A 9,698-nucleotide genomic window follows, 5' to 3' on the forward strand; every position below is an offset into this window, starting at 1 on the left:
TAACCAGCGGATAAACATTCCACTTGAGAACACGGCTGACATCATTTCTTAACTCAAAATACAATGTATCGTAAGTTGTGTACAAATAAGCAATTTTTTCATTAAAAAATCTTAATGCCCAGACTTCCATATTCTTCTTCATCTTTGATGAGATGTCAAAAATAATATGAAAATAACTCCTGTAATTGGAGATAATCCAGATTTTGTGAACAAGTATTTGGACACACTCAAAATGTTGTAAATAAATTGTCTGGTCAAATTATAAGCTTAAATAATAAAAATGAAAATGGTATTTTCTGGCGTTTCTCATGTGTGTGGTTATAATCCAGGATTCGGATCTCACATACTAATATAAGAGTTTCTGCTTAATAAAAAGCTTCTTTACATCTCACCAATAGATGTCTCTAGTGAAGTCCTAGTGATTCATGAACAAGGTTTCTAAATTGGTTCATATATATAGAACTTCCAAGAATTTGAGTAGTGTGGTTGTCAATAATGAGTAGAATTTGTGAATGTTACACATGTGTAAAGTGATCACTTAAACCAGCCTATGACGGTCGTCAGCCCCGTAAATGCCCAGACTTCCATATTCTTCTTCATCTTTGATGAGATGTCAAAAAATAATATGAAAATAACTCCTGTAATTGGAGATAATCCAGATTTTGTGAACAAGTATTTGTGAACAAGTAATTTTTTCATTAAAAAATCTTATCAACATTGTTAGTGTGTCCAAATACAAGATTATCTCCAATTTGGAGATATTCCAGATTAGCGAACGACTTTTTGGACACACTCAAAATGTTGTAAATATTGTTCAAATTGTAAGCTAAAATAATAAAATGGAAACGATATTTTCTAGCGTTTCGCATTATGTGATTTTACTCCAAGATTCGGACCTCACATACAAATGAAAGAGTTTCTGCTCAATAAAAAGGCTTCTTTCATCTTACCAATAGTTATCTCTAATGAAATTCTAGTGATTCAAGCACAATGTTTCGAAATATTAAAAATATTTATACATTAGAACACATATTTTTATTTAAATATAACACGTGAGTGTTTTTGTATAGAATCTTCACTTACGAATAACATGAAATTTTAGTAACTTTAAACATAAAGAGTTAATCCAGTCACAAGAATTAAAACTGATTATTATGTCAAACCCTAAGTAGGATCATAATAAGCGGTGTTACATAAGCCGTTGCTAGATTTGAGAGTCACTTAGACGTTAGGTAATTAAAAAAAAACACACACACAAAATAACAAATTATAAATACAATCATGTGCCTTCATTGACTTTTCCCGTGCCGAGGGCACATTTTGCAATACTTGTTTATAAAACCGTATGAAAGAAAATTGTTTATGACATGAAATCACATACGACATGGCCGAATCATATGATCTTTTTCATATCTACCCACTTTCATTATCCATTTATGAATCCATTCATTCAAATCCTTATCCGCACCCCAATGGTGCATAGGGCACTGCATCATATAAACGCAATGTTATCTTGATCGTTAACACATTAAGGAAAGGTAATCAGCCCTCCGCTTCAGGCACCAGTCCAGGGTAATATTGAATAATATAAAAGTGAAAATATCACTTAAATTTATTTGAACCCCGTGAGAATCGAACCCGGAACCTCCAGAACGGTAGCCGATCGTGCTGACCATTACACTACCTAGGCGGACAGAAGTTTTTTGTACCAAAAGTATGTATTAATTTTTGCTTGATGTGTTTTATTGTTATTTTTTATCTTGTAGATCGTTTCTTGTATGAGCGTTTCTATAAAGTGTGTTAAACCATAAAACCATATTAAAAATAATACACTTAAAATAATCTTATATGTATGGGATTTTAGTATCAGCAATATTTAATATGTATGGGATTTAAGTTTATATACACCATCATATTATGCAATGGTTTAAGTACAACAGGTCATTTTCAGTGTCAAATTACAAAGTTAAAACCATGTTCTTTACCGGTAGTTTTGATAATTAATACTGCGATTCAATGCAACCATCTGTGTAAGTCAATTATTTTGAAACTTGTAATTAATACTCGGTAATAATAGTTATATTAAGCTTATAACGTACTACCTTACACATCATTAAAATGAAAGTAAAAATTTGTAAACACTTTCGTCATCGTCTTCGTCTTCTCGCCAAACAATCACTGTCGTTATTATTCACTTATAACCCATTAATCTCGCAGATAGATTGTACGACGTCAAACTACAAAGAGAATAACATATGTTACACTACTGATTCCTCAGAAAGTATGACACAACCTTTAAAATAAATTTCATTAATTGATTCTTTAGTCACTTTGTGGTAAATTCTATGCATTTTTAATTAATGCTTTACGTAGTAAATACCACTTTTTCTTAAAAACTACTGTGCCACGTGTTTCGATGCATTTTGCATCATTTTTCGCGTTCATTCCCCACATACGGTGTTTGAAAATTATGCGGAATGCATCGAAACATATGTCACAGTAGATTTTAAGAAATAGTGGTATTTACTAAGTAAAACATTAATTAAAAAACTTTAAAATAAAGATAAAAAATCATTTGTGTATTATTTGCGCGGCAAAATAAATCACCCTATCGGAAGATGTTATAATTTTTGCAAATAGCGTTGTACGTCAACTATATTTGACATTTGAAAATTAGACAGCCGCAATATACAAAAAAAATGTTAACATGATACTTTAAACAAAATAAAAAAGAAAAAAAGTCCTTCTCCGAGCACAAGAGCAGTCTTTTTTTAGGAGAGGCTCAGCGCTGAGGAAACTAAAATTATAAGATTGTATTCAGTAGAAATGTATAGGAATTTTATTAAATTTTATAATAAATGTAATTATATGAAACAAATAAAAAACAATCATGATTATAAAAAAAAAAGAAAATCACTCCTGTTAGACCAAAACCATAAATGGATATAGAACTTCAATCCATATATTATACTTCTACGTTTTTTACGAAAACTCTGGAAAAAATATAAAATCGAACACAGGTGATTGATTATGGACTATGAAAGAACTTCTGGGTGGCCAAAAAGTTTTTCTGAGTAGTTCTTGGTCTGTGCAGTTTTTTGTCGACTGTTAACTGTGCGCTGGTCGTCCATCGAAATGTCTCACAAGTAGTCACATATAGGGGAGAGTGCCCATGGATGGGACGTTTTTGATTTTGCCTCTCTAGTTCTTCTCTGTAAAATAAATCACAAAAAGTAAACGTGGTTTCTCTTTATTCAATCTTTTAGCTACAAATATGCGATACTTTGTTTTCTAAAAAAATTAACCTAACTGCCTGAAAAATCGATTTCAAATAATGTCCTAAAATGTCCCATTCATAAACACCCTCCCATGAGAGGGACACCAGTATACCATGAATGGGACATTAATTAAAATGCTAGATTGATGGAATAATTATATTTTAAAACAAAAATCATCTGTAGACACTTTCGTATAATACGTAGACACATGTAAAAGAAATTTTATTAAACATTTTTGCAACATTTTTGGCAAAAAATTTTTTTTTTTCATTGGCCACAAAATTTACATTTAAGCTATTGCATAAAACTATATTGATATTCTCCTTCACATATGTGACACTTATTATCCACCTTTCCTTTTGTTTTTGTCAGTGATACACCTTCTATTTCAACTGATTTATCTGAACTGATCTCTGTCATCACTCATTGAAATATTTTGTTGAAAACTGAGTTTTTTTTTAAACTCTTTTAGCGTTAGGCTTATTTTATGGTCTATCTATAGGTTTTCATTTTCCATTCTTCAATAATTGTATTTTCAAAAACTTGTCCTTTTCTGAAGTGTCAGATATTATACTTGATTTACTCCTTACTGATTTATTTCTGTACTGTAGAACATATTCTTCCAGCTGAATTTAAATACGTGGAAAGTATTTCTTCTCGCTTCAGACTGAACTAACTAACTAAAAAAAACTAGCTTACCATCACGCCGCTTCCCCGCAGGGATAGGTAGAAAGAATATAACGCCACACCACTCTGTCTTTGCAAACATTCTTTTCGCCTCTTCCACGTTCATGCATCTCCTCACTCATACCCTCCGATTATTACGACTCCTAACCTGACCACTTGCAACTATTTGGCTTACCTGATCGTGCCATGTTTTTCTCAGTCTTCCTCTGCTCCTTTTTCCAATAACATTCGCCTAGTAAATTTGTTTAACCGTTTTATCCTCACTCATTCGTTCTACATGTCCAAACCATCTCAACACATTTTTCTTAATTTTATCGATTTTGCTTATCTCAGCTTTGCATTCCTTCCTTATTTCACTATTCGAACATCTATCATACATCGTTTTGTCGCACATTCTTCTGAGAGATCGCATTTCGACTGCATTCAGTCTACTTTCATCCTTATTTTGCCAACTCCATGTTTCACTTCCATACATTAGAGTTAGAACTAGGACTCCGTTATGCACTGCCAGTTTAGCTTCCGCTGATAGGCTCTTTTATTTCCTATCAGCCTTTACTTGTTTGACATGTCTATAAAGAGAAGATTTTCCTATTGCATATGTCTTTGCAACCGACCTAATATTTTGCTTTTATTAAAAACCTCTTCTACAGCAGTTCAATTAGAACGTTGGTGATTGATGGTTGGTGAACGATGCCGTGTTTTTGGCATTATAACCTAAAAACAATATAATGTTTACAATGCGTGTAATACAAACGAGTACAAACGATTTTTAATATAAATTAAAAGTATTCGCCATGAATGGGGCAATTTTCCCTTGAGTGGGACCGTCCCATTCATGATCACTGCGAGCGTCCCATTCAAGGAAATGCGTGATTTTTAGAAAAATAGATAAATCGATACATTTATTCTAAAGTAAATTTGATGAAACATACTTTTTAATATCCTGAGAGAACCAACTTAAGTAATTGTATATATCAATTGCAGCACTTATCATAATCTATTTGTACAAACAAAATCAAATTGCAATATTTAATTTACTTTTTGACGCAAAAAAATTGTAACACGTCTTACTCGCTTCACTGTCAGTCGAGAACTGAGGTTTGAGGATTAATCTGTCTAATATCGTAGCGTTAATGTTGGGTAATTTTTAATTTTTTTTTGTAACAATAGTTTGGGCTGGAGGACGATTGTCCCATTCATCCTCTGTCCCACTCATGGGCACTCTCCCCTATACACAATTGGTAGCATTCACGTGTGGTACAATTTAATTTTAAATTTATATTTTTAAGAAATATTCATGCATATTTGTTATTTTAATAAAAGTAAAATTCAGGTAAAATTACATAGTCTAAAATTCACCATTCTACCCATGATTGACAACCACACTTTTTTTCACGGTAGCGGATGACATATTATGTATTCCACGCGACCAATCCAGGGTTAATTTGGACAATTATCATTCCAAACTGACATGACAAATATTCTTTGATTATTGAGTCTATTTTCAACAAGTAGTAAGTGCTACAAAAAAATGTTTGCTCCATTAAAAATATCGCTTTTGTAGTAGTTACATAATAACGTAAATAATAAAGCATTCATGTTTCATGTTCACGACAATTATTAACTATTTTAATTTTATACCAAGTGTTATAATTAATTTTATGAATGCTGAAAATCTATATATCGACTATGGTATTATTTGCGAAGTGCGCAGCCCGTCGATATACCGACGATGACGCCAACGTATTTTCGGGGTCTATCTGGGAGGCTGTGTAGCAGCGTTGGCGTTTCTCAAGTTCGGGTTCATCAATATTATTATAAATAAAATTATTTATCTTATTGTTAGGGAAAACGAGTTTTTTTTTATATTTTTTAAAAACATATTCATTTCGCCCTTACTATATCGGATTCGTTTAATAGAGATGTTGAAAGAACGCATTTCTTTTGTTATTTTTACAGTAGTGATAATGACTGTGAAATTAGAATATCCCAGAATTAAGTTCCAGTATTAGATAAATCGCAACCTTATTATTTTTTAACCCATTTGGCGTGATTGATTTTTTTTTCATAAGACCAGTTTTATTTACATGTAAAATCTTTATACCCGTTGTCGTACTGATTTATTAAAATTATCATCTTCAGATATAAGGTGATTAGCAAATTCCACAAAATCATTATTATTAAGGCATATTATTTTTGACATCTCATCAAAGATGAAGAAAAATATGGAAGTCTGGGCATTTACGGGGCTGACGACCGTCATAGGCTGGTTTAAGTGATCACTTTACACACGTGTAACATTCACCAATTCTACCCATTATTGACAGCCACATCACTAAAATTCTTGGAAGTTCTATATATATGAACCAATTCAAAAATAATATGAAAATAACTCCTGTAATTGTAGATAATCCAGATTTTGTGAACAAGTATTTGGACACACTCCAAATGTTGTAAATTATTAAGGCACTTTAGATGTTCTTTAACTCTGATATTGAATTTACGAGAATAAAAGTCTTTTAATTTTACCATACATATAAGAAAAATCTCAGCACTAAAACGATAAATTTAAGGATGTCCACATTCGAAATATGTCGATAGTGTTTTTTCTTATTTTAGAAATCAGAAAACAAGATTGTATAAAAGGTTTTGATAAAACATATGATTCCCACAGTCAATTTAACAGCGAACGTATAATATCTTAGCCAATTAGATAAATGAGTTCCGACTAACGTAACATGGAAGATTTGGAACCCAAGTGTGGTACATACAATAATTTATTTATATTAATTACATAATTAACTCAGTCGTTGTATAGTTTTATTCCGCCTTTATTTCCAAATGTTCAGATTTATGTATTTTAAAAACACACTTCGTGAACGATTAGGTTTTTAAAATACCAACAATTTTGCATACTTAACATAGATACTTATATGTATAAAATAAAATAACAACTTTACAGTTTTTGCTTCATACATTGTAATTGACCTGTGACTGGTAGGCTAGATTTAAATTTAACTTTTAAATTGCTGAATATATTATTTGATTAAAATCTTATATAGACAACAAGGCAGGGGTAGTAAAACATGATTTTTCTGATAAAATAAATTAAAGTTTAATTTATTTATTAAGTGTATTAAAATAAAAATGACTAGTAAAATATAATGTAAAATCAAAGTCTGTTGGGTTTTAGTCTTAGATAAGGCTTTTTTATCTTTCTTTCTTTATTCTAACATCGCTCACTCCTTTCGGGAACGTCATAAATCAAAAATCGACAATTTTCAGTTGTGCATATTTTCGGAATGCCCAGAAAATGTACTAAATCCCAGAAAAAGACGCATATTTTAAACTTAATATTTACCCGCTACAGGGCAGAAAGTGTTGTTTTTGCAATTTGATGAAAAGGTATTGTTTAAATCCTTTTTAAATAAACTAAATATTTTTCAAATGGAGAAAAAACCTTCAGGTTTTACCTAAAAAGATCTGTTGCACAGTAAAAAGTTCAATAAGTGGCTTGATATTTATTTTTAATACATTGTATTATATTTTTAAGCTTTAAAAACGTTCTCCTGGAAAATCAAGTTTTTTGATTTATGACGTTGTTGAAAGGAGTGAGCGACATGTACAACGACACCAGAGATTAAAAACGCATTATATAAGACTCAAACCCGGGTTCTTCTAATATTTGTCGAATATTATAGAACAAACTTCCCATATGAATATTTTTAAAGAAATAATAACTCGATACATTTAGTTTTTTACACTTATAACAACAAGTTAGGAGTTGAAAACCACAATTTTATGAATTTGAATAGTTAATTATTTTAATTATTTTTTGACATCTCATCAAAGATGAAGAGGATAATGGAAGTCTGGGCATTTGCAGGGCTGACCACCGTCATAGGCTGGTATAAGTGATCACTTTATAAAGTGTTACATTCACCAATTCTACCCATTATTGACAACCACACTTCTCAAATTCTTGGATGTTCAATATATATGAACCAATTTCTAAATATTATTCTTGAATCACTAGAACTTTACTAGAGGCATATATCTATTGGTGAAATGAAAAGAACAATTGGAGATTATCCAGATTTGTGAACAAGTATTTGAACACACTTAAAATGTTGTATTATTGTAATAATTAACTAAAAGTAATATAAAAGGATTTTGTATGTTAAGTAAAATATTACTAATATTATTTCTTTATTATTCATTACATCAAATAAAAATTGTTTCAAAACAAATTAAGTGATTATTAATATACAAGTTTATCAGTTGACTTGAACGGCTGTAGATGCGTAGGTATTATATTATATTGTTAACCTTAGTATCGTGTATCACAATATCAGATGTGATAGTTTTAAGAGATATTATTTTAATAGATTTATATTATCCACTGACACTTCGTGATGGAATTGCATTTTCAATATATTATTAGATTAAAACCAAGATTTTTAGTTTTTCCACTTTATTTTTATTTGACCAGCGACCGGGTTTCGTCGTTACCGACATCATCAGACTGGTGGGAGGCTATACAAATTGTTATGTTATATATAAAACACGGCAGGAGTTGATAACCATGATTTGATATAATTTTAATGAGAAATTAATTTAATTTGAGTGAATTTAAGTATTGTATGATATTTTAAAAAAATAAAAATTTAATATCATACAATACTTAAATTCACTCAAATTAAATTAATTTCTCAATAAAATTATATCAAATCATGGTTATCAACTCCTGCCTTGTTTTATATATAACAACAATTTGTATAGCCTCCCACCAGTCTGATGATGTCGGTAATGACGAAACCTGGTCGCTGGTCAAATAAAAATAAAGTGGAAAAGCTAAAAATCTTGTTTTTAATCTAATAATATATTAGATATTATTTTGCTAGAATAGCATTAGAAAACCACTTTACATTAATTTCCCACGTACCAAAGTCGGCTTAAAAGGAAGAAGCGATACAGAATTGATACAAATTCCATTTGTATCTTTAACATCGTTATTCAATTGAACTTAGTGCATCTGCATGTAATGCAATATGCATTATTGCTCACATCCTATATGGTAGTCAGTGCGGCGGATTATATTTACGAGGTCTGGCATTCGCCCTCCGTTTGATGACATGAACATGGTGGATTTGTTTCCGCCTTTCATATATATGAAGACTGCATAGTTGAAATATTTTGTAAAACGTCTCCACATATGCAACTAATAGAGTCACATCAACAGTTACTCGTGGGAATAATAAAATAATATTCTATATAACGTTAGTTCACTTAGCTGTAAAATCATTAAAGTAAATCTGGAAATGGAGAGTCTCAGCTTAAAAAAAGATCTCAGCTCACCATAGGCTACTGTGAACTCGCGCATACTGTATTACGAGTTTGAACGATATGTCTAGAGGTTTCAAAATTGTTATTAGTGTTTCATGGGTTGAGTAAGTGAATGTTACATTTATGTAAAGTGATCACTTAATCAAGCCTATGACGGTTGTAAGTCCTGTAAATGTCCAGACTTTCACATTTTCTTCATCTATGCTGAGATCTCAAAAAATAATGTGAATATTTTTTCCCAACTGGAGAAAATCTAGATTTGTGAACAAGTATTTGGACATTGTGAAAATTTTGTAAATAAATATAAGGAATTTTGCTTCTAATAGGTTTTTGTGTTTTTTTTTTTTTTACATGGGATTTGTATTTATGATTTACCTTGAGTATTAT

The sequence above is a fragment of the Brachycentrus maculatus genome, unplaced genomic scaffold (assembly GCF_059751285.1).
Source record: "Brachycentrus maculatus isolate JH-2025_06_01 unplaced genomic scaffold, ASM5975128v1 h1tg000054l, whole genome shotgun sequence".
Classification (NCBI taxonomy): Eukaryota; Metazoa; Arthropoda; class Insecta; order Trichoptera; family Brachycentridae; genus Brachycentrus; species Brachycentrus maculatus.